At 37.3% G+C, this 26,593-nt stretch overlaps 1 pseudogene; it reads right to left on the bottom strand.

Annotated features, from left to right (window-relative positions):
- Window positions 1-11,418: 11,418 nt before the first annotated feature.
- Window positions 11,419-12,333, bottom strand: LOC119514648 (annotated as a pseudogene).
- Between the last annotated feature and the right edge of the window lie 14,260 nt (window positions 12,334-26,593).

Raw genomic sequence — 26,593 nt, forward strand, 5'->3', positions numbered from 1 at the left:
AAAATTTCTGAAAGCCCCTCAAAATTTATGAAGGAGTTCAAAATATAGCCTTAATATATGAGTTGACTTGGGGAAACATTAAAGTTATTCTTTCCTCCTGCTGCACCCCCAAGAAAAAGCAGAAGATCTGAGCAGAAGCCCAAGTACATGCAGATAAACTGCAAGAGAAACATTCCCACATGGTATAGGGGGCTGAGATTGGAGCTCTCCCTAGCAGAGACCCTGCCTAGAACTATCACTGGGGACAATAAAACCTGAAAGCAAAGAACCATGTAATTACTTGCCTAATAGAAGGTAAAAACAAGTCATGTTAAAAACCTACTTTGTGGGACAGTCAGCCTCAGGACCTCAAACACCTATGAATGACCTTATAGATACTGCCCCCTTTCTGTTTTTAATAATCAGGACCAGACTGCAGAGGAGGATAGAGCAAGATGGGACTGGATAAGGCAAGGCTCATAGCTTTAGCTGTAAGCAGTAATCAGCCATCTCAGGATCACTTGGGGTCAGAAGACACCAGGAGCCTGTCATCAATGCAGAGAGACAGGGCACTGGAAATGAGAGTGCCCCCATGGATGAAAGGAGCCTCAAGAATAGAAGCAAAAACACTGGGCCCAAGAGTGCATTAAACCCCCATGGGGAAGTGAGGCATCTTCAAAAGCCCTGACCAGTACTAAAGGGACCTGGGGAAAATGGCTCCCTGGATCTCACCAAAGAACATTGAGATCATTGAGCCCTGGGTGTCTCTTTATGTGGTGTGTAAGACTGTTAATTTGTTTAATTAATATTCTGTCTTAATCACTCACTTAGGCCCTCTCTCCTATAAAACCTGTCCCATAGTGGGAGTAGGTAAAAATCTTGAGCTTGAGACTTTACCTTACCTCTCCATTGCCAAGTTGGGAAAAACCTGTACTTTGCTTAATAATTGAAAGCTTAAAAATTTTAAAAGAGAATATAGACATCATAAAATGTGCTAAAGAAAATGTGGCTTACAACTCATCATAGCTTAGCTCTCTCCTATCCTACTTCTCATCTCCTCTCCATTCATTCTGGGACCTTGTTTCTTACAATCTCTAACCAGGCTTATTTGCATAACTGTTCCAGCCATGATAAACCATACTACTCCTTGAATGAAAAATCCTTACCAACCACTACCCCACAACAGAGTTTAGGGACAACTCTATGCCTCCCCCACCAGTTGGAAGCATATACAGAAACCCCAGTCTGCATCTTCAGCATCCCTAGAAAACTAAAAGAAAGAGCCTGGAATGTTAGGTTTAGGCCCTGAGTCCTCACCCCACTTGCCCTTAGGAATTTTGCCACAGAGCCACTGCCCCTCACCTTACCCTAGGAACCCTGTGGGTGTGCAATAAGCTAATGCCCCCACCCTCAGGAATCCTGAAATTATAATTTTAACCTTTCCCACTTCCAAGCCCCTGTATTCAAACTGGCCAATGAAAATTTGCCTGCTACCTCCTTTCCCAAAAGTAGCCATTGAGAAACTGCCATGCCTAGACCTGCCATCCTCCCCATCCCTGGACAAAGAACATTCTGCCAACCATCCTTTAAAAGCCCTAATGTCTCTTGGCTTGGAGCTGTCACCATTTTATTAGGCTTCAGCTCACCTGCACATGGCCAGACAATAAAACTCCTTTTGATCAAAAACAAAACTGCATTGAGCCTTGTTGCATTACTTATGACTTATTTATGATTGAAGTAACAGCTACAGCCCTGTTCTGATTTTGTTTTTTAACATAGAGGACAAGATGGTTAAATGTTATGTATATCTAAGAAGGTTGAGAAGGCCTTTTGCTTTCCTAAAAATATTCACAGCTTTAAATTGTTTAGCTTCTCCCTCAGTACAATCTTTTAATATCAGACTTGAAGGTTATTAATCATTTGTCCCAGTTATTATAGTAAGACTTTTCACTATCATTTGGAAATTGTACTTGAGTGTTTGGGGGTAAAATTCTTTAAATATGCTTCTATATCAGAAGGAATATTTCTGTTCACCATTGGAACAGAAAGCATCAGGCAGTAAATGAGAGCAGCAAGGCTCCTCAGCTGTCTGATCATATAGAGAGAAGAACTCAGCATTTTCATTAAGTTCCTTAGTAGAGATATTCAGTGACACTTGTTTGACAATTTGCATTTTTGCTAATTTTTGAATAGTATCATTTACTTCTTGTTGACTTCCCAGGGATTTCAGGTTTTTGGATGGACACCTTTATTTAATTTATATTGTGGCCACACAGAGTTGCTATAATGTAATAAAAATTTATTTTTTAATCATGCTCTCCAAATTTAGACCAAGTATTAAGGATAGTTTACTAGAGAGATGTAGCTGGCAGACTTTGAGAATTTCCCATGGGTGTGTGATATCAATGTAAATCATGAGGACAGAATATCAGAGTAGGAGCTCCTCAAATACAACTGCTTCCCCACACAAATGCAAACTGAGCAAACTACACAGATTCAAAAGGAAGACCACAAATCTGTGGCCATGGATAATGGGGCTCAAACCCACTGAGTCTACATCTACATTTTATGATTTCTATAATTGTGTTGTTTTTATTATTGTCATTGATTTGTAGGATTTCTTTATATATGCCTATCAGACAATAGGCTAATTAAACAAAAGGAAGCAAAGTGAACACAACAAACAAAAGATCACACATTTACCCATCACAGGGAAAGTCTTGACTGCAAAGTCACCTTCACCCAGATGCATCTGGTGTCCATCTGTGGCAGGTGCCTACACCTGGACCCTCCAGTCCTGGTCCTCCAGGAAGAATTCCTGGGGTGCGGGAAAGCCCCACAGCAGACAAGACATGGATCAGGGATGCACTAAAGCAGCAGGGATCCTGCCATGGTCACCAAATTGTCACTGTCAGAAAACATTGTCTTAAATAATCAGGCTCACCTGATCCCACACCAAACAGAAAGAAGTCTTTTTATTTAGGTGAGAAGGTGAGTTTATTGAAGATTCTTCAACAAGGAACTCAAAGAAAAAAAAAAACTTTACAAAACCAGTTCAGAGTGAGAAGAATGGTTTGGGTTTTTATAACCCCAAACAGACAAAGGAATGGCTAGTATCCCAAAAAAAAGTAGAAGGGAAAAAATAGAAGACAAAAAATTGTTTGGTCAGTATCTCCTGTTACCTTGAAGTCTTCCTCTCATTCAGACTCATTTTTCAGGAAGACACTGATTATCAGACCATACAGTGATATCCCTTTTATCCTCCTGCAGGCAATGCTGGGAAAGTTCCTGGGAACAGAGACTAAGTTTTTTTTGTTGTTGAGATTAGAACAATGGCAAGTTATTTTAACAAGGGCTTTTTTGCTTGGAATAACTCAAGGCTGCTTGAGTAAAGTGGTCATAATAAAGAGATTTTTTTGGCTACTGAAGACTATACTAAGCATTTTCCAGTTAAAGAAATATATTGAGTATTTTTTCTACTTATCTAGCTGTCAAGTAGCTACTGCAGGGCAGGCAAGCATTACCCCATAGGTTAGTTAAGAGGTATGAAACCTAAGCTCTGGTCATATGTCCTGGGCAGAAAAAACCCAGATGAATTGAGCTCAATTGAGAACAAATTTCCACAATGGACCCAGTAGCACACCACCCACCCTGACTGCAGAAGTAGTCTAAATAATGTGAAATGCAGTCTGAAAGAGACAGGAGGAATGCTGGCAAAGACAATGAGGGTCTTTGGATTTACAGGGTGTGTTTTCTTTCTGTAGGTATTGGATATTTGCCTCTAGTTTTGAATCCCAGATTCCCAGCTTCAGGCACTGTTGGCTCTTGCTTTAACAACATTAAGGCTACCTGGACAGTGCCTAGTTCCCCATGTCCTCACCAACACTATATGTTATACTTGTAAAAATTCTTTTTTATTTTATGGGTAAAAAATCAAAGCCTATTCATGTCCCATTGTTGTTTTAATTTTATTTTTTCTAATGTAGTGAGGTGGAATATTTTTCTAGTATTTGTGACCAATCTGCATATCCATAGAGTAAGTAATTGTGCATTTTTTAAAACTTCATTGATCAAAAAATTAAAAAACAAACAATAAAAAACATTTCAAGGAAAACAAAACAAAGGAATAAGAAAAACAAATAACCAAAAATAACTACATTTCTTCCAATATGTTCCTACCATACCCCAAGAAAATTAACAAACTATAACCAAAGGAATAAGAAAAACAAATAACCTAAAATAACTACATTGCTTCCAACATGTTCCTACCATACCCCAAGAAAATTAACAAACCATAGTCATTCCTGAGCATTTCCATAATATTAAGACCACCCTCCATAACTTATGTTATTAGATTTTCATTCCACAGTCACTAGCAGATGTCTATTGCTACATCCCCTACATTCTACAATATAAAACATTTATTTTACATTTTTCACATAGTTCACATTAGTGGTAACATACAATATCTCTCTTTTTTCTGCCTGGCTTATTTCAAACAGCATTTTGTGTTCAAGGATCATATATATACTGGATTGAAGGGTAACTTGATATCTAGTTTTTTCTAAGGAACAGCCAGACTGCCTTCCAGAGTGGCTGTACCATTTATTCTGTCTCATCAACAATGAATAAGATTTCCAGTTTCTCCACATTCTCTCCAGCATTTGTATTTCCTGTTTGTTTAATGGCAGGCATCCTAATTGGTGTGAGATACTATTTCATTAGGGTCTTAATTTGCATCTCCCTAATAGCTAGTGAAGATAAACATTTTCATCTGTTTTTTAGCCATTTGTATTTCCTCTTCAGAGAAATGTCTTTTCATATCTTTTGCATATTTTATAATTGGGTTGTTTTTACTATTGTCATTGATTTGTTGGATTTCTTTATATATGCAAGATATCAGTCTTTTATCAGATACATGGTTTCCAAATATTTTCTCCCATTGAGTTGACTGCCACTTCACCTTTTTGTCAAATTTCTTTGAGTTACAGATTTTAATGTTGAGGAGTTTCCAATTATCTATTTTTCTTTCATTGCTTGTGCTTTTGGTATAAGGTCTAAGAAGTAACCTCCTAATACTAGGTATTTAAGATCTTTCCCTTCATTATCTTCTAGGAGTTTTATGGTACTGTCTCTTATATTGAGATCTTTGATCCACTTTGAGTTAATTTTTCAGTAGGGTGTGAGGTAGTGTTCCTCTTTCATTCTTTTGGATACGGATATCCAGTTCTCACAGCACCACTTTTTGAAGAGACAGTTGTGTCTCAGTTCAGTGGGTTCAAGGGCCTTATCAAAGATCAATTCACCTTAGATCCAGGGTTCAATTTTCAAATTCTTAATTTGATTCCATTGATAAATATGTCTATCTTTGAGCCAATACCATGCTGTTTTGACTACTGTGGGTTAATATTAAGCATCAAAGTCAGAAAGTGTAAGTCTTCACACTTTGTTTTTCTTTTTTAGAATGTTTGAGCAATTTGAGGCATCTTTCCCTATCAAATATTTTATAGCTAGCTTTTCCACATCTGCAAAGTGGGGTTGTTGGAAATTTGATTGGAATTGCATTCAACCTGTAGATGAGTTTGGGTAGAATTGACATCTTAACAACATTTAGCCTTCTTATACAGGAACATGGAATATTTTTCCATCTTTTTAGTTCCCCTTCTATTTCTTAAAATTATGTAATTTTCTAAGTATAGCTAATTTACATCCTTGGATAAGTTTATCCCTAATTACTTGATTTTTTAGTTACTATTGATACTGGAATCTTTTTCTTGAGTGTCTCTTCAGTTAGGTTATTTCTAATGTATAGGAAAATTCTTGACTTATGTGCATTAATCTTGTATTTCACTACTTTGCTGAATTTATTTATTAGTTCAAGTAGCTGTGTCATTGATTTCTCAGGGTGTTCCAAACATAAGATGATATCATCTGCAAATAATGACAGTTTTACTTCTTCCTTTCCAAAATGAATGCCTGCTATTTCTTTGTCTTGCTTGATCTGTCTAGCACTTCTAGCACAATGTTGAATAAGAGTGGTGACAGCATGCATCCTTGTCTCATTCCTGATCTTAGAGGGAAGGCTTTCAGTCTCTCACCATTGAGTACTATGCTGGCTGTGGACTTTTCATATATGGCCTTTATCATATTGAGGAAATTTCCTTCAATTCCTACCTTTTGAAGTACTTTTCTCAAAAAAGGATGCTGTAGTTCCATGAACACTATTAAAAAATAAGGATGCTGGATTTTGTCAAATGCTTTTCAGCATCTATTGAGATGATCTCTTGATTTTTCACTTTTGATTTTTTAATGTGTTGTATTCCATTGATTTTCTTATGTTGAACCACCCTTGCATGACTGGTGGACCCCTCTTGGTCATGGTGCATGATTTTTTTAAACATGTCTTTGGATTCATTTTGCAAGTATTTTGTTGAGAGTTTTTGCATTTTTACTCATGAGGGAGATTGCCCTGTAGTTTTCCTTTCTTGTAGCATCTCTACCTGGTTTTGCTATTAGCATGATGTTACCTTCATAAAATGTGTTAAGTAGTGCTCCATTTTTTTTGATGTTTTGAAAGATTTTAAGTAAGATTGATGTCAGTTCTCTTTGGAAAGTTTGGTAGAATTCCCATGTGAAGCCATGTGACCCTGAGCATTTATTTGTGGGAAGCCTTTTGAGGACTGATTGGATCTCTTTTTTTGTGATTGGTTTAATGAAGTCTTCTATTTATTCTCTGGTCAATCTAGGTTCATGTTTTCCAGGAAATTGTCCATTTCCTCTATGTTATCTAATTTGTTGACATACAGCTGTTCATAGTATCCTCTTATAGATATTAAATTTCTCTGGGATCTGCAATAAATGTCCCCTCTCTCATTTATTATTTTGTTTATTTGGGTCTTCTCTATATTTGATTTTCTCAGTCTAGTTAAGGGCTTGTCAATCTCCTTGATGTTCTCAAAGAACCAACTTTTGTTTTTATTTTTTCTATGTTTTTTTTCTCTATGTCATTTGTTTCTGCTTTAATCCTTGTTATTTCTTTTCTTCTACTTACTGTAGGATTAGTTTGCTGTTAATTTTCTAGCTTCTTCGATTGTTCCATTCATTCTTTGATTTTAGCTCTTTCATCCTTTCTAATGTATATATTTAGAGCTATAGATTCCCCCCTCATTATTGCCTTCACTGCATCCCAAAAGTTTTGATATGTTGTGCTCTCATTTCATTCATCTCTACATACTTAGCAATTTCTCTTGCTCTTTTTTCTTTAACCTACTAATTGTTTAGGAGTTTATTGTTTAACCTCCAGATATTTGTGAATGTTCTAAATGATTGATGGTTATTGATTGCTAGTATTCCATTGTGATCAAAGAATATGCTTTGGATAATTTCAATCTTTTAAAATTAATTGAGTCTCGTTTTAGGTCCCAGTGTATGATCAATCTGGACAAAGTTCAGGGAGCATTAGAGAAGAATGTGTATCCTGGTGATTTGAGATATAATGCTCTATATATGTATTTTAAGACAAATTCATTTTTCACATTATTTAGATTTTCAATTTCTTGATTGTCCTCTGTCAGCTTGATCTATCTATTGGAGAATGTGGTGTATTGAAGACTTCAACAATTATTGTGGAAAAATCTATTGTTTCCTTCCATTTTACCAGTGTTTGTCTCCTGTTCTTTAGAGCACCTGATTGGTACTAGACATTTATGATTGCTATTTCTTCTATGTTGAATTGTCCCTTTTTTAGTATAGAGTGGACCTTCTTTGTGTCCTTTTGACATCCTTGTATTTAGTATTTTTTTGTCTGAGATTACTATTGCCTACTCCTGCTTCTTTTTGGCTGTAGATTGCATGGAATATTTTCCATTCCTTTCAAATTCATTTCTTTGTGTCCTTTGGGTCTAAGATGATGTCTTGTTAGCAAACATATTGATGGTTCATATTTTTATATCAATTCTGCCAATCTATATGTTTAATTGGGGAGTTTATTCCATTCACATTCATGTTATTATGCTAAGGCAATTCTTGATTCAGCCACCATATTCTTTGGTTTTTATTTGTCAGATATGTTTTTCCCTCTCTCTCTTTATTTTCTTAATGTACCCTTACTAAAACTCTAAGTTGGTGCCTTTCTCCAGAACTCTCTCTCATTTCTTTTATTCTCAGCCTGTAGAACTCCCATTAGTTTTTTGTTTTTTGTTTTTTTTTTTGTAGGGTAAGTTTCTTATTAGCAAATTCCCACAGCATTTATTTTTCTGTCAAGGTTTTAAGCTCTCCCCCAAATTTGAAGGAAAACTTTGCTGGATAAAGGATTTCTCTTTCAGAATTTTAAATATGTCATACCACTGCCTTCTTGCCTACATGTTGGCTGCTGAGTATTAACCGCTTAGTCTTATGTTGTTTCCCTTGTATGTGGTGAATTGCTTTTCTCTTACTACTTTAAGAACTTGCTCCTTCTCTTCAGCATTTGACAATCTGATTAGAATATATCTCTGAGTGGGATTATTTGGATTTACTCTGGAGTTAATTTGACATCTATGATTTATGTATTTATTTTATTTAATAGGATTTGGAAGTTTTCACAATGTATTTGAAAGATCTTCCTAGTCTTCTCTTCCCCATCTGAAGCACCAATTGTTCTTATATTTGAGTACTTCATGTTGTCCATCATATCCCTGAGATCCATTTCCAATTTTTTTATTTTTTCCACCATTCAATCTTTTTTGCTTTTACTTTCCAATACAGTTTCTTCAAGTTTACATATTTGTTCCTCTACTTCTTCTAGTCTGGTGCTATTAGATCTCAGAATGTTTTAAATTTGAACAACAGTTTCTTTTATTTCCATAAGATCCTCTTTTTTTTATTTAATCTTGCAAATTCTTCTTTATGCTCTTCTAGGGTCTTTTTGATGCTGTGTATATCCTGAGCCATGATATTGGTGTTTGTGATTTACTTCTTTAATTAATTGCTCCAAGTTCTGTGTCTCCCCTGGTTTTTTAATTTGGGTGTTTGTGTTATCCATATCTTCTGCTTTCTTTATATGCTTTAAAATTTTCTGTTGTTTTTGACCTCTTGCATTTCCTTATCTTGATGGAGTTCTTTTAGGATATGCAGGCTTATTTAAACAATGATCTATCAGTTGAGAGTGCTACAGTTTCCTGGAGTGCCATTTCCCTAACCTACCAGCAGAAGGCACTCCTGAGCTACTTCTTACCCTCAAACCAGTTCTCCCTAACATCTATATTGCCAGTTGGCATCCAAAACTTGTGGAGGTTCATTCAATGCACAAATTCTTGTTTTGCAGTGGTGTCCACCAGCTCTGTGGGTGGGGGGCATGACGTGCAGTTTAGCAGGGAACACAGCATTAAAACCCAGTATTCGCAGTTGCTCCCAAGTGGGGCTGTAGCACACTTCTAACCCTTCAGCTCATATTCCCTACAGGTCCTCTCTCTCACAGGCATATAAGTCCCTGGGATTGGTGTAGTGCTCCTGCCTCTTCTGTGCAGCACCTATGCCACTAGGCTGTGCACTCTGCAACATCTGCAGAGGAGGTGTGTGTGACATCACAAGCCTGCCAAGTACCAGATTCCCATAGGATGCTCTCAGCCATGGTGCTGTGAAGGGGTGTCTCCCAGCCCACTGCAAAGATGGCTCCATGGGGCATGGAAACTACCCACTTCTGCAGTTGTCTGCCTGCTTCAGTGGCCTATTCCTGCCTTGGATGCTCTTAGCTGTGGGTGTGCAAATGGCTATCACCCACACCAGATACTGAGGCAGATGCCTGGGGTGTGGAAGGCACTCCCCACTGCACTCAACTGCAGCACCCACTGCCAGCTCCTTGGCAATTTTCTGGGTTTTACACTAACCCACCCCTGAACAGTTTCTTGCTTTCTTCTCACCATGGTGCTACTCCAGCTGCCATTTCCCCAGCAGCCTCCAGACGAAACACTCACACAATTCTGAACACAGTCTCTTGGTTTCTCCTGCCCAGCTGCTGGAGCCCTCGTACTGCTATTCTAGAGCACTTTCTGTCTTTTATCTAGTGTTTTTCACAGAGGAGAATTTTGCTTGGTCTCTCCTAATTTGCCATCTTACATCCCCCTCTTGTGCATTTTTAAATTATCCTTGCCCATTATTCAATTTGTATGTTTCTTGCTGAGTGTTTGTCTTTCTCTGTGTGAATCTATATAATCTATATCTAAATTTATGGCTGTATCTGTATCTGTATATCTGCATCTATATTTACATTCCTTCCTTTGTTCTTTGTGACTATCATTGTTATCAAATCATTTACACTTTTAAATTTAACATTATGAAATTTTTCATAGTCACAAAATAATATATGTACATATGAATTTCACAAATTTTAAGGATTCACATAATAAGCACCCTAAATCTACCTTTTAGCATAACAAATACTATACCATCTGTGTTTCTCCCTTTCAGGTATAACTATATCCTAAATTTTTAGTTTCTTGCTTCCTTCTTCTTTTTTGTAGTTTTATTCCATATGCATGCATGGTAGATGGAATAATGTCCCCCACAGCAACATGTTCAAGTCCTAACCCCTTGTCCTGTACTTGTGAACACAATTGTAAATGGGATCTTTAAAGAACTTGTTAAAATGAAGACAGTGAAATATGGTGGGTCTGATTCTGATAGGACAACAGTCCTTCTAAGTGAAGATTGACATATGACACAGGCAGAGATCAATGGCCTGCAAACCACCAACAGGACACTACAGTCATTGGAGAATGTGTGCCCTGACAACATGGTGATTTTGGACTGTATCTGCCAAAATTGTCAGCCAATAAATTCCTGTTGTTTAAAACAACCAGGTTCTGGTATTTGTCATAGCAGCCCTGGCAAACAAAGACAGTATATATACTAAAATATGTATATTATTTAAATTTGCATAGTTGGGGAACTAAATGAAAATGAAATCATTTTGTATATAACCTTTTATCATTTTTATTATTCATAATTTACATACAATAAATAGAATCCATGTAAAGCACATAATTTGACAGCTTTGGGCAAATATATATTTTAATGTAACTAATGTCACAATCAATATCAGTATATTTTACTCTTTGCCAAGAGTTTTTTTTTTTTTTTTGTCTTCTGTCAATAGATTATGAAAGGCCTGATTTTCAGGCTTTTGTCTATTTTATTCATAGCCCTATAGCCAGGGCACTAGATGGGTGTCTGACTCATAGAAATAGTTCAACAAATTTTATTTAAAGAAAGAATGAACTAGGTAGGATTCTCCTTGTAGGAGAAACAGTTAAGCAAAATTTTCTGGCACAAAAGATAGATAGGTGGGTGTGAAGCAATTTTTGTGGTCTCTGACCTCATGGGACATATTTTGTAGCCAATAGTGTAGGAAAGAAGAGATTCTACCACCTCTCATCTCAATGACCTCCTCCCTACAAGGACTCACCACAGGGCACCCTGCACATCAGGGTTCCTGAGGCTGTACATGAGTGGGTTCAACATGGGGTTTATAACTGTGTTGAAAACCCCAACCACTTCATCCTTGTCTGAAGCCTCCTCTGAACCCAGACACACGTAGTTGAAGATCCCTGTCCCATGGAATAGAAAGACTACAGTAAGGAGGGAGCCACATGTGGAGAAAGCCTTTTTCCTGCCCTCCACTGAGTGTATTCATAAAACTTCAGCTGCTACGTGGATGTAGGAAGTGATGATGAGAACCACAGGGATGCCTGTCATTGAAAAACCCATGCCAAACAGCAGCAGCTCATTGAGTTGGGTGCTGGAGCAGGGGAGTGGGAAGAGTTGTGGGAGGTCACAGTAGAAGTGGTTGACCTCATTTGGAACACAGAAGTTGAGGGTGCTTAGGGAAATAGTGTGTGTCAGTGCATTGATGAGGGCACAAGCCCAGCACACAGCCACCAATATCCTCTGGACTGCCTGGTTCATGTGGGTGCTTAGGTGAGTGGCTGGCAGATGGCCAGGAATTGGTCATAGGCCATGGCTGTCAACAGGAAGCAGTCCATCCCTGCCAGAAGGTTGAAGAAGAAGAGCTGTGAGATGCAGACATCATAGAAAATTATGCTTATGGGACAGGAGTCAACCCAGCATGGCAGGAACAGTGACAGTGATACACCCAGAATCCAGTGCTGATAGATTCCCAAGAAAGAAGTACATGGGAGTGTGGAGTTTGGGCTTCACCAAGATGACAGCCAGGATGCTGAGGTTGCCACCAATTGTGAGCATGTAGGCAAAGATGAAGAGAACAAAGACTATAGATTGCAGCTTTTCCATTTCTACTAATCCCAGAAGAATGAACTCAATAACTGCTGTCCTATTTGTCCTATCTTCTGGCTCCATGAGTCACTGTAAGAAAATGCCCCAAAAGGGGAAACATCAGTCCAATCAATTTACTTATTCAACATATTTGTTTTAAGCCCCTGCAAAGTCCCATGGTAAACTCTCAGTTGTTCAGGTGAAGATTTTTCCAATCCCCAGGCCAACCTCACTCATGGGCCTCCTCCATCACTTTAATGCCTTTCCCCTGCTTTCACCAGAGATGTCTAATGACACCAATACTTTGTCCCTCTCATCCTCTACTAGCTGAAAGTGCCAGAATACTTGGGACTATATATTATGATAAAAGGAGACTTCCTCTTTGAATGCAGAAAAATTAGATGACATTTCTTCATTTCCCAAACCAAAAAGCAGGTTTCAAAATAGAATAATGATTATATTTCCACAGAATTCTAAAGCCTTTTAAAACATAACCTAGGTTTCAAGACTTCTAGATATAGTGAAGATCAAGTGAAGGTATGACAAGAATCAAAGAAAAGTCACTCACTATAGTAGATATCAGAAAGAAGAGCCAAGTAACTTTCCTCAAGGTGAAGGAACATATACAAGTAAAATTTCAAATGCCTTGTTCAATAAATTGCTGTTTTGTTTGCTTGTTTGTTTGTTTTTGCTGTTAATCAATTCTTTAGACTGGACTTTGTATAGCTCCTTAATTTAAAAATGACTTATTCTGTTTATATGGCCTGTTACCTCTTTATAATATAAGGTGGTCACCTGGCCTGAGGGTTGGTTGCTTCTAGTTGCAGTTGGGTTTCAGCATTGCAGTTTCTCGCCTTCAACTTGCCCTTGACTCAGGCATGGTAGATCAGCCCAAGCCTCAAGGAGATGTCTTTGAATGAAGCAGGCACAAATTCAGAGAGCCAAATTGAAGTAAGTGCTTCAGTTTTTATCAATCTCCTAATAAAAATGTATCAATGTATCTCTTTTCCAATGGAATTAGCAAGACTGGAGCCAATTGAGAATAATGTAATTTCCTTGCATATTTAAGACTGGAATTAGAGGATGAGAAACATCCTCTCATGTTTGATTCTGTACCTCTAACAGAAGAGAAACAGTGATGAGGGCTTAGATGAGGCAGTGAAGTGCAAGGGTAGTGGTGGGTAAGTAGGTCCACAGCAGTATGATCCTAATGACTGTTAGGGATATGGTCAACCAAAATCAAAAACAAGAAAATCTTGGTCATAAAAATGGGAATTGAGTGCATTATTTGGGGGCATGGTCTTCTCTGCACTTAGTTTGAGCAGAGCAGGTAGGGCTACATGAGAAGTTACCCAGGTGGGCCATTTTTGGAGTCTGTAGATGCCACTTTATAAGCAGGAGATGGCATTTCAGTTATTCCTTAGCAATCAGCACTGACTACAGAGACATAATGATAAAAAGTACTAACAACCATGAATCATGGGGCAGGCTGCTTTCCCAAACAGAAACCTCTCAGGAACAAACTGACCAGGAGGCCTTTCACCCTGTATAGACTTCAAAAAGGAACTATAACCATCACAAATCTATTCAAAGATACTCAAGAAAAAAATAGGGGAGTGGTCATGAAGAGAAACAGTTGGTAGTTTCTAAACACTGAGAAAAATATGGTGCCAATGAACAGCTGAAAAATACTGGAAAAACAGTCATGTACTTAAAACATGCACTAAAGCATTCTGCTGTATATATCAAGAGCAGAAAGGAGGGATACGAGACCTCAGGGAAGAGGTCAAAGTATCAGAAGACATGAAATGTCATCTGACAGAACTCAGGTACAGAGTTTCTGTTTGATATGAAGAAAATATTGGGGTAATAGATGTTGGTGATGATAGCACAATCTTTTGAATGCAATTAATATCACTTGAATTATAACATGAAAGTGGTTAAGAGGAAAATTTCACTTGTATGTTTGTTATTACAATAAAAAATTTTTAAAAAGTATACAAGAAATAAATATTAAAAAATAAATCTGGCAGCTACACAGGGGGGCAGACATATAGAGATATAGAGACAAGGTTTGAGATGGCCAAGGAAGAGAAAAAAATATGTGTATATGTGTGTGTGTATACACACACACACACACACACACACACACACACACATATATAATGCTCTGTTGTCTAGTAGCTACTGTCTACACTGGGCTCCTGAGCACTACAAAGGGTCTAATCCAAATTTAGATGTGCTATAAGAATGACATGCACACCAGAATTTGGGGATGTAGTAAAAAACAATAATATAAAATAAATTATTGTTTTATACAATTACATGATGAAATGATAACTATTTGAGTATATCAGATTAAATAAATATAGTGTTAAAATCAGTTTTATACATCTTCTTAAACTTGTTATAATACGACTACTAGAAAATTAAAATCCACATATGTGACTCACATTTGTGACTTACATTATTGGAAAATACTGATATATAGGACATGCAAAGAAAGTTCAATACATGCCTTTTTGGAATTCCCAATAAGTAACCTTCAATAATGGACCAGAACAGTTATCTGACTATCCATTTTAGAAAACTTTTTCAAAATTAAAGGAAGAATGACTTCTAAATATTGAGAAAGGACAAAATGTGTATGGAAATATGGACATAGAGGTCCCATGATGATGTATGTCCTAGTAAAGTTTTCAGGTTTCAGAAAAAACAAATCCTTTGGCAGAAAGATCAAGTCAGTTAAAACTGAAAAACATGCCTTGTGTCTCATTTCTCTATAGAAGCATACAAACTAGAAGAAATCAGAACAATGCTTACATAGTCTTTTAGGAAAGAAAGTGAGAGCCAGAGCAGGATTCAAATTTTCTTCATTGGAATTCCTTAGGTATTAAGTGTGAAAAGATATGCTTCTTAGAGTTGATGAAATATAGCATAAGAAGTTATAGTCAAGAATGATACCAGAGTGATTGTACAGGTTTTTTATAGCTCTCATCTCTAATTGTTCAGTCAAATGTTCTGAGAGATCAGTGTACATGTCACACTAGCAGTTATGCATTTTGAATGTAATAAAAAAACAAAGGAAGAATATGCAAAATAAATCTCAGGAAATACAGAATACAAGAGAATAGTGTTTTTAAAAATTATAAAAGAAAATATAAAATTAAATAATTTAAGAGAGCAATAACCAGGCTTAGCTATTACAGCAATAAATTTAAATAAGCCAAATTTACCAATTAAAGGAAAAAGAATTTCATAGTGTATTTAAATGCAAAATCCAACTCTATGCTGTTTGTAGACACACATTTAAACAAAATAATTTATAGCATCTTTGCCTGGTTTTGGTATTAGATTGATGTTAGCTTCATAAAATGAGTTAGGTAGTGTTCCATTTTCTTCAATGTTTTGAAAGAGTTTAAGTAAGATTTGTGTCAGTTCTTTCTGGAAAGTTTGGTAGAATTCTCCTGTGAAGCCATCTGGCCCGGAGCATTTATTTGTGGGAAGCTTTTTGATGACTGATTGGATCTCTTTGATTGTGACTGGTTGGTTGAGGTCTTCTGTTTCTTCTCTGATCAGTCTAGGTTGTTCATATGTTTCCAGGAAATTGTCCATTTCCTGTACATTTTCCAGTTTGTTGCCATACAGTTGTTCATAGTACCCTTTTATAATTTTTTTAATTTCCTCAGGATCTGCAGTAATGTCAACTTTCTCATTCATTATTTTGTTTATATGGGTCTTCTCTCTTTTTGATTTTGTCAGTCTAGCTGGGGGCTTGTCAATCTTGTTGATCTTCTCAAAGAACCAACTTTTGGTGTTATTTATCCTCTCTATTGTTTTTTTTTTTTGTTCTCGATGTCATTTATTTCAGCTTGAATCCTTGACATTTCTTTTCTTCTACTTGGTTTAGGATTGGTTTGCTGTTCATTTTCTAGCTTTTTTCAGTTGATCCATTAGTTCTTTGATTTTGCCTCTTTCTTCTTTTTTAATATATGCATTTAGTGCTATAAATTTCCCCCTCAGTACCGCTTTTGCTGCATCCCATAGGTTTTGGTATGTTGTGTTCTCATTTTCATTCATCTCTATATATTTATCAATTTCTCTTGCTATTTCTTCTTTAACCCACTGATTGTTTAGGAGTGTGTTGTTTAACCTTCAGGTATTTGTGAATTTTCTAAGTCTCTTAGGGTTATTGACTTCTAATTGTATTCCATTGTGGTCAGAGAATGTGCTTTGAATAATTTCAATGTTTTTAAATTTATTGACCCTTGTTTTATGTCCCAGCATATGATCTATTCTGGAGAAAGCCCCGTGAGCACTAGAGAAGTATGTGTACCCTGGTGATTTGGGATGTAATGTTCTATATATGTCTGTTAAATCCAATTCATTTATCAGATTGTTTAGGTTTTCAATTTCCTTATTGGTCTTCTGTCTGGTTGATGTATCTATAGGAGAAAGTGATGTGTTGAAGTCTCCCACAATTATTGTGGAAACATCAATTGCTTCCTTTAGTTTTGCCAGTGTTTCTCTCATGTATTTTGTGACACCTTGATTGGGTGCATAAACATTTATGATTGTTATTTCTTCTTGTTGAATTGCCCCTTTTATTAGTATGTAGTGACCTTCTTTGTCTCTCAAAACATCCCTGCATTTAAAGTCAATTTTATCTGAGATTAATATTGCTACACCTGCTTTCTTTTGGCTGTAGCTGGCATGAAATATTTTTTTCCATCCTTTCACTTTCAATTTCTTTGTGTCCCTGTGTCTAAGATGAGTCTCTTGTATGCAGCATATTGATGGTTCATTTTTTTTTGATCCATTCTGCAAATGTATACCTTTTAATTGGTGAGTTTAATCCATTTACATTCAACGTTATCACTGTGAAGGCATTTCTTGAATCAGCCGTCTTATCCTTTGGTTTATGTTTGTCGTATATATTTTTCCCTCTTTCTATTAATATCCTTTAATGTACCCGTACCAAATCTCTTTAGTACTGAACCTTTCTCCATGTCTCTCTCTCCTTTCTTTGTTTCTCTGCCTGTAGGGCTCCCTTTAGTATCTCCAGTAGGGCAGGCCTCTTGTTAGCAAATTCTCTCAGCATTTGTTTGTCTGTGAAAAATTTAAGCTCTCCCTCAAATTTGAAGGAGAGCTTTGCTGGATAAAGTATTCTTGGCTGGAAATTTTTCTCACTCAGAATTTTAAATATGTCGTGCCACTGCCTTCTCGCCTCCATGGTGGCTGCTGAGTAGTCACTACTTAGTCTTATGCTGTTTCCTTTGTATGTGGTGAATTGCTTTTCTCTTGCTACTTTCAGAACTTGCTACTTCTCTTCCATATTTGACAGTGTGATCAGAATATGTCTCGGAGTGGGTTTATTTGGATTTATTCTATTTGGAGTTCGCTGGGCATTTATGATTTGTGTATTTATGGTGTTTAGAAGATTTGGGAAGTTTTCCCCAACAATTTCTTTGAATACTCTTCCTAGACCTTTACCCTTTTCTTCTCCCTCTGGAACACCAATGAGTCTTATATTTGGATGTTTTATATTATCTATTAAATCCCTGAGGTCCATTTCAATTTTTTCAATTTTTTTCTCCATTCTTTCTTTTATGCTTTCATTTTCCATTCTGTCATCTTCCAGGTCACTGATTCATTGTTCAACTTCCTCTAGTCTTGTACTATGAGTATCCAGAATCTTTTTAATTTGGTCAACTGTTTCTTTAATTTCCATAAGATCATCTATTTTTTTTTTTATTTAGTCTTGCAATGTCTTCTTTATGCCCTTCTCGGGTCTTCTTTATGTCCTTTATATCCTGTTCCATGCTCTTCTTGATGTCTTTTATATCCTGTGCCATGGTCTCATCGTTCATCTTTAGTTCTTTAATTAGCTGCTCTAAGTACTGTATTTCTTCTGATCTTTTGATTTGGGTGCTTGGGCTTGGGTTATCCATATCTTCTAGTTTTTTCATATGCTTAAAATTTTCTGTTGTTTTTGGCCTCTTGGCATTTGCTTAACTTGGTGGGGTTCTTTTAGGATTTGTAGACCAATTGAAATCCTTATCTCTAATTTGTCAGGTCTACAGCTTCGTGGAGTACACTTTCTGTGACTAACCAGCAGGTGACGTCCGTGAGCCACCTGTTCCCCTCAAGCCAGTTCTCCCCTGCTTTGCCTCTGTGGTGAGTGGGGGAGTAAGTCTTGTGGCGTCCAGCTGGTGTATCAAGCTTGCGTGTGTAGTTGTGTTGCCCACCCAGTATAAGGGGTGTGTGTCTGGGCGGTCAGGGAGGGGGGGCGGCTCTAACAACCAAATCTCCCTGGTGTTCCTGGAGTTCTAAAGCTGCTGCAATAGTCTAATCCTTCAGTTCAGTCCTGCCACAGTTTGTCTCTGCCACTGACCCACAAGTCTTTGGTATTGGTGTGTGGCCCCTGAGACTTGTGAATGGGTCCCTCTTTCAGGCCTTGCACCCCCTGGTCCTCTGTTGAAGGATGCCTGTGCTAGGCCACAGAAGAGTGCCATCCCCCCAGGGCAGTTCTGGGCTGCTGGGCTGTGTAGGGAGGCTCCCAGTCTGCTGAAATGATGTCTGAATGTGGCTTGTTAATTCCCACTGCTCTACCTTCCCAAGTCTGAGACAACCAGCTGAGGGTGCAGGGAAGGCTAATGTCCATGTCCAATTTTGTGGTGTATGTGTGTCACTGTAAGCACTTCCGTCACACTGGGTTGTCTGGGGCAGCTCTGGGCTATGGGGCTGGTGATGGGCAGGAGTGTTTCCTGTCCACCAGGATGATGGCTGTGAGAGGATGCCCCCCTTTTCTTGGGAAGTTGTAGTGTTTAGTGAATTTTCTCAGCCACTGGATTATTGCCTTTTGTGTCAGAGCTCTCAGTTCTGCTCTTGTCTTGACCTGCCCAAATTGCAAGTCTTTGAAGCTTTCTGTACTGGGCTTCTTAGAGTAATTGTTTTAGAAAATGAAAAAATGATAAAAAAAAAAAAGGGCCCTCCTGGCAGATCTAATGCATTATTGAAATGCTAAGAGACAAAGCAATTAGGGGTATTAAGGAAAGATCCAGGGGCAGATAGATCAGTTTTTCTTTGGGTTTTGCAAATGAGCCTGAGAGGCCTGAGCTCTGCCCTTCTCCTTTCTATGTTCACCAGAACTCCAAAAAGCATCTGCTTTTAGTTTTGAGTTTGTCTCGCTGTTTTTTTGCTATGCCTGTCTACTCTCTGCTGGGCTGGCTGCTCTCAGATTCTCTGGTGTCTGGTCTCAGTCTATCTATGTTTGGAGTTTGGATCAGTATAATGAATTTCCGATAAGAGCTGCCACTGCAGTTCTCCTTTCTCCTTCCCAGCACTGACAGCTCCTCCTCCCACGGGACTGAGCCTGGCAGGGAGAGGAGCGGGTCCCCTGGCCACAGAAATGTACAGATTTTGCTGATCTCAGCTGTTCCACATTTTCCTGAGTGTTGTATGAAGTATGCCCAAAGTCAGATTGCTCTGCGGTGTCCAGTCCATGCAGTTCCTGGCTTTCTACCTACTTCCCTGGAGGAGTAACTAAAACATACACCTCATCAATCCACCATCTTGCCCCATCTCTAAACAAAATAATTTAGAAAGATTGACACATAATGGGCAAATACATACAAAGCAATGTAAATAAAAATAAACAGGTTGTAATCTCAATATCAGACAGAATGCAATTCAGGATAAAAATTTAAACAAGAGTAAGTAGGACATTTTATAAAGGGTATAAAGCACAATGAATATTTAACTGTATTGCATATATATGAACCAAATTACATGGTATCCATAGTCATAAACTCAAATCTACAAGGAGTTAAAAGAAACACTCAGTAAGATTATTTGCCAGGGATATTAATTTACCTCTTTTAAGGCATGGCAGACAAAAAGGACAAAAATAAGTTTATGTAAAATGTATAGATAGCATAATAATAAAGTAAACTCTGTAAGTTGAAAACAGAAACTTTGTCGTTTTTGTATTGCCCATGGAACAAAAACAACAATTTATTAAATCTTAAGCCATAAGGATATCCAATAATTTTTAAAAAAGATAAGTTAATATAAACCATATTTTCTAAGAATGCCTAATGAAAACAGAAATTAATCAGAAAAAGATAACTCACTAAGCAATCCTCAAAATGATTTCTTAAGTGACTGTTTGGCAAAAATGGCAACCCATACCAAAAACAAAGATAAATTGCTACATATTAGAGGTAAGGGATAGTACTAAAACAATGCTGAAAGGAAAATTCATGTTCATGGTAATATAAAAAAAATAAAGAAATTAAAAGGATTAACCATCAGAAAGTTAGAACAAGGAAACAAAGCAAATGTAAGGAAACCCAAGAAGGTACTAAGTAATAAATTAGAAAACTGTCAAACAAAAGCAACAATAAACAATAATAAACAAAATCAAGAGCAGGTTCTTTGGGGAAAAATGAAATCTATAAATCTTTAGGTAAGGACTTCATCATGAATAAGTATTGTGTGAATATGCAAAGTAATAAGTGATAAGGAGAAAATAATCATAGCACCATAGGTAACTGAATTACAAAATTCTATTTTTCTCAACTCTATGCAATGAAGTGGATAATTATCTATGAAACTATAATTTATTAAAAGTTTTTGAATAGAATTAGAAAATCTAAACAGACTACCAGAAAAAAAGTAGAGAACTTTTCTCCAATTCCCCATCCTACACATAATAAAGCACCAGAAAATGTCATAAGAAAATTTGCAATGCTGATTAAACTATTCCAGAATATAAAATAAGAAAGCTTCCATATTCTTTTTATTAAGACTGCATAACTAGATCAAAAAGAGAAAAATACACTGACACTTAAGATGTTAAGATTAAAACCCTAAATATTAACAAATGCATTTCAGTTACATATTACAAAAATAATTCACTATAACCATGTGAGATTTATTCCAGTAATAGTAGGACAGTTGAAAATTAGGATGCTTGTTAATATATTTTGTGATAATAAATCTAAAGATAAGTTATGTGACTCTTTTCAAAGATGCTAAAAAGATACTGATTATATTCAATATCAATTTGAATTTTGAAAACTCATAATAAAACAGTAATAGATGCAAGTCTAACATGTTTAACTCAGTTACATCAATATCTTGAATAATGGGAAACATGAGAAGTTTACAGTTGAAGTTAAGGAAAGGATGAGACAAGTATATTCATATCACCAAAATTATTTAACATTTTTGAAAGCTCTGACTAATTTAATTAATCAAGAAATTGAATTCAAAATTTAATTAGATAGATATTAGAAAACAGGAAAAAATATATCGACTTGGAAAAAATAAAATAATTTATATAGTAAAAGCCATGGAAAAACCTTAAAAATATCCAACTATAGGAAAATTGCAAGATAAAAAGCATAAATCCAATAATATAATTTTCATATATACTGTGATCAGCAAGAAAATACAATTTTTAAAAGCCTACATTAACCAAAGTAACTTCATAAAAACAAATAAATTCCTGTGATAAAATGAGATGTAAAAGAGGATGCAAAACTGTATATAACCTTTATTCTCAATATTGTAACACACACACAGAATAAGTAGAAGAAACATTAAGTCATTACAAGTTGTTTTCAGAGTGGTAGTCATATAGTGGTTTTCAGTTTTTCCCTTTGAATTGTTTCCAAATTATCAATATTACTTTCATACTAATTGATAAATGTACAGTTTTTGAATGGCTGAGCTACTTCCACCCTCACCATGACCATGTCCTCATAATCTCAAGGTCCTTGCTTTGTGAACACAGTCACTTGTATCACAGTGAAGCTTGGGTGGATCCTGAGTGCAGTCAGCAGCTGCCCCACTCATTTTACTTCCTGTCAACCAGACTCCATTTCCTGTGGCCAGCTCTCCCCTACAACCTGCAAGTGCCTTTCCTCTGATACCCTCAGTTGATTTGGGTCTATTCTCTGGTCATCAAGTATGTGACCATGGTGTCTGATCCCATTGTTGCCACCAGTTTTCAAAGAACAACTGCATGGTCTCATGGCTGTTGAAATCCTGAAGTCACTTCTCAGATACTCCCTTCTTGCTTATGCTTTCCTTTCTTTCCAAAGACTGGAAATCAGCTGACCATTCATTTCTCTTCCATTCTCTGTCACAGTGGGTCTCACCCTTGGATGAACATTAACTGGGAGCTTTAAAAATTCCTGATGCCTAAGCTCCAATCCAAGCCAATTCAACCAGAATCTCTGAGGGTGGGAGACTGGCACCAGCACATTTTAAAGCTCCCCAGGTGATTCCAATGAATCATTACTCTCTTAGACTCCATTGATTGGGTGCTTCCAGCCACCACCATCACTATCCTTTTCTTGGCATTTGTTCATTCTTAAGACAAGGCCTTTCTCATTTTCTTTTATGTTAAACCTTTAGGGAGCAGAGGTAGTAGAGACAAAAAGAGAAATTACTGAAAGTTAAGATATCTTGCACAGCTCTGGTGATCAAAATATTTGCAGCTGCAACTCCTGACCCTCTCTTAGACTAGATTCTTAATCTGGATGACTATTGGAAACACCTGAGAAGCCCTAAGAAGAAAATACTCATGTTCAGGCCTGAATAAATTGTGTTTGGATGCTTCCTGGGCATGGATGCCTTGTTAATGTTTCACACATGATTCTAATAATCAGCCAGGAAAGAGATCCTCTGGCTTCTTTGCATCCTGGAACCCCTGATAATGGCATTGTCCTCTCCTCTTCATTGTTTTCCTTCTTACAGGACAAAAAAAAAGCCAACCAGCCTTTCAAGTTGTTTATTCCCTATCCACAAAGAACCCTCCAGCTTAGCTTAAAGCCAAGGCAGTAGCTACAGCCTAACCCACACTTCAAGTGGGTAACATTAATCAAATTGAGCTCTATATTCCTGCACAAGAGTGTATGCAACTTGAGGATACCTCAATCACCAACCTCCCCAATGAGTACTCCATTGTGTGTGTTCAGGCAATTGGGAATTTGCAGAGAAGACACCACATGCATGAGAAATTGAATGCAATTGCTGAGATATCCTTAAAATTCTAATATTTTTAGGATTTGGAGTTGGGGAGGTAACCTTTGTCAGTCCTGATCATCATTGATGAAATTAGCAATTGATAAATCCTTTGCCATTAGACAAAGCAATGGGTGGATAGCAGAACTCACTCTACATACCATATATTAAAGAATGATTACTCCCCTTTCTCTCTCAGATCCATCTTCGCAGAAGCCATTAGATTGCAAACCTGTGATTTTTGACCTTCTTATGCTTGTTTTCTCTTCTTGTGACTGATTTCTTCCTACTTAGTGTGCCTCTGTTTTTCAAGACTTGATAAAATTCTGGCCATTGAATTAATGCTTCCTTAAAATTTCACCATTTCAAAATGATCTCTCTGTCACCTAAACTACTACACATTATTGCATGGAACTCACTACCATGTACCTTCCAGCTCAGTCATTTCTCTATAGAGCTTTTCTCCCATATTTCATGGTAACCATCTTGAAGACAGAATGTTTGATTCAGTTTTTCAATAGCAATCCTTAAATAATTTTATTTGCACATAGTAGGTACTCATTATTTCTCATATGAATAGATGGATGTTTAAAATGTTTCTTTCCATGTAAACTGCCCCAAAGATAAAGATCTTTAGGGGGTACACTTTACAGATAAGAAAGTCATAGTCAGGGATAGGAGAGCAAAAGCTGTTGCCTAACCCCCAGGGGGCTAGGTATGCAGCTTCACTAAAACCCTTGGATTCTGGGGTGAACTCTGATCACCCAGGGACATCCAGCATGTCTGACAGGGGCACCATGATGCCCTTCTCTGAGGAGATCCACTGGCATTACCACTCGGGTTCATCATGAGTCCCAGGCTCTCCTTACTGAGCAGAGACTTGTCCCTACACTGAAACTTCAACCAGGACCTTCATGCTCCTGAAGATGAAAAGATGCCACAAAGCCTTCCCTGGAGTGGAGGTTCTAGGATGCATGATGGATTGGGTCCTCATGGGGAACTGTACTAGTGAATCCCCTTATACCCACAGCTAAGAGTTAAGAGAGCAGGTTTCATCCAAGAAGGAGTGGTATGGGCCAGGGGCCAAGAAAATGGGCCAGGACCTGTGGGTTACAGTCCCAACTCTTCCACTAAATATTTTCTCTCCTCTTAGGGAATCAGTTGCTCCATGTGTAGATTCAGGTTTGAGGTTCTGGCAATGAAAATCACTTCTCTGTTTTTAAGAGCAGAAGAAAGACCCATGAGACCACTCACCCTGGATTAGAAGCCACTGAGATCTCTTCAGTGAAGAAGATTAGAAGCTAGGCAAGCCCAGTTATGTACCAAAAAGCAAACAAGTGGCTATTTATAAGGAAACAAGGGGAAAAGAAGCTCATACCTTCTCTTTTCTTATGGTTCTCTTCACAACAGTTTTATCCCTGGGGGTCTCAGAAATTAGCCCTCCAAGGGAATGGAAGGCTTGGAAAAGAGACATGGAAAGTAAATAGCTCAAACCTAGTTATTCTGTTCTCCAAGAAAGGATAAACAAAATGGTGCAAAGATATATGTGGAAGAGATAAAACTGTCATTATTTGAATGTGATGTGCTCATCTGTATGTAAAAAAGCAATCTATAACAATTAAGAGAGTTCAAGAAATAGTTATTACAAGATTATCTTTTAAATCAACTTTTACCATGCCAGCAATAGCCCCTTGGGAAAAGTAATAAAAATAAGATATCCATAGGGTTACAAAGAATCTAGGAACAAATTTAACTAAATACACAAGACTTCTCTGAAGAAATGTTTGATGCTCTAATAGAAAGTTGGAAGATAATCTGAAAAAAAATGGAATGATATTCCAATTCTTGAATGTGATGACAAAATAAAATTAATGTTTCTCTTAAATTCAAAGATAAATTAAGTGCAATAGAAAATTTTCTTTTAGGAGATAAAGCAAAATCTGAAATATTTAACAGGAAACCCTATGAGGAGCATTATGTCATGATTTTTCTTCACACTGTAGCAAAACTTTTCTGGTGTGTATTTTTGAGCTCTTCTTTGCATTTCGTATTCCTTTCTTTTATCTTTCAGTATATTGTGTATAACTTATTCTCTTCCCATTTATTATAAATATTGTTATTTTTTGTCCATGAATGAGGAAAATTCTTTCTGGACCAGAGATTTCCACAGGGACAGAATGGTAGAGAGTTTACATTTGTGGATGATTAGCATGCAAATAACTTTCCTAATTTTTTGGATTCAAAGACAAGAAAGAGGCAGAGCAAAGCTTCCTGCTGTGAATTCCACCAACTCTCACATGTGCAGGGTTGAGATGCAGCCTCAACCAATTAAATACTCCCACCCAAGATGTTGAATCTTGAGGAAGTGATGCAAATGCTGACAGTCCCAAACTGTCTGCAGTTACTGAGGCAGAAGTCTCAGACCTCAGGTCCAGCAGCATCACTGACATTGTCAGCAGTGGAGGCAGCAGAGCCCAGGGCAGACAGGCTCAGGCAGGTGGTTCCTGGGTGTGAGCTCAGCTTTACTGCTCTCAGTTTCCTTCTATTTTCTGAGATTTTCTCCTGCCTCCTCATTGATTCTGAGAACTCATTAATATTTCAATGAATTATTTTACTCTTCAATTGACCAGTGTTGGTCTCTGTCATTTGCACCTATGATATAGACCATTTGGGTTTGGCCAGTGTAGTGCTCTGGTCAGGAGGAGGTCTCCATAGTTCACAGTCCCCACTGGACTCTGAAATATGTGACATGAGCATGAAAAGGTTTAGCTTTTCTGTCTCCACTGACAAATATTGAAAATGGTAGTAGCAATAATGGTAGCAAATAATATATATTGAGAAATTATTCTACAGCAGGTTCTGTGCTAGGACTTTACCTGCATCAGCTCATTGAATCCTCACAATGAAGATGGTAAAATAAAGCAGGGGCTATTATTACTTCCATTATATCCAGAGCAAACAGACACAAGGGATTAAGGAACTATCCCAACATCACTCAGGCATCAAGCTGTCGGTGCTGGTATATACCCAGGCAGTTTTGTATAAAAGCCCAAGCTTATCACAACCATGCTTCACTAAACTAGACCTCTTCCCACCCACTTTATCTTCTCCACTTTGTCATAGTAGTAGAACTTCATGTAAGATGTATAAAGTGATTTTAAGCCTCATTGCCCCCAGGCATCAAATATAATTTTTGATTCTGACAACCAGTCTCCACACAAAGATCATGTCCCTTAAAAAGGTCACTGGTTTTGTCTTTTGCAGCAGGAATTACTACATGCTCTTCTGACTGTTCCAGGGTCCCAAA

Source organism: Choloepus didactylus, chromosome 18 (assembly GCF_015220235.1).
Source record: "Choloepus didactylus isolate mChoDid1 chromosome 18, mChoDid1.pri, whole genome shotgun sequence".
Lineage (NCBI taxonomy): Eukaryota > Metazoa > Chordata > Mammalia > Pilosa > Megalonychidae > Choloepus > Choloepus didactylus.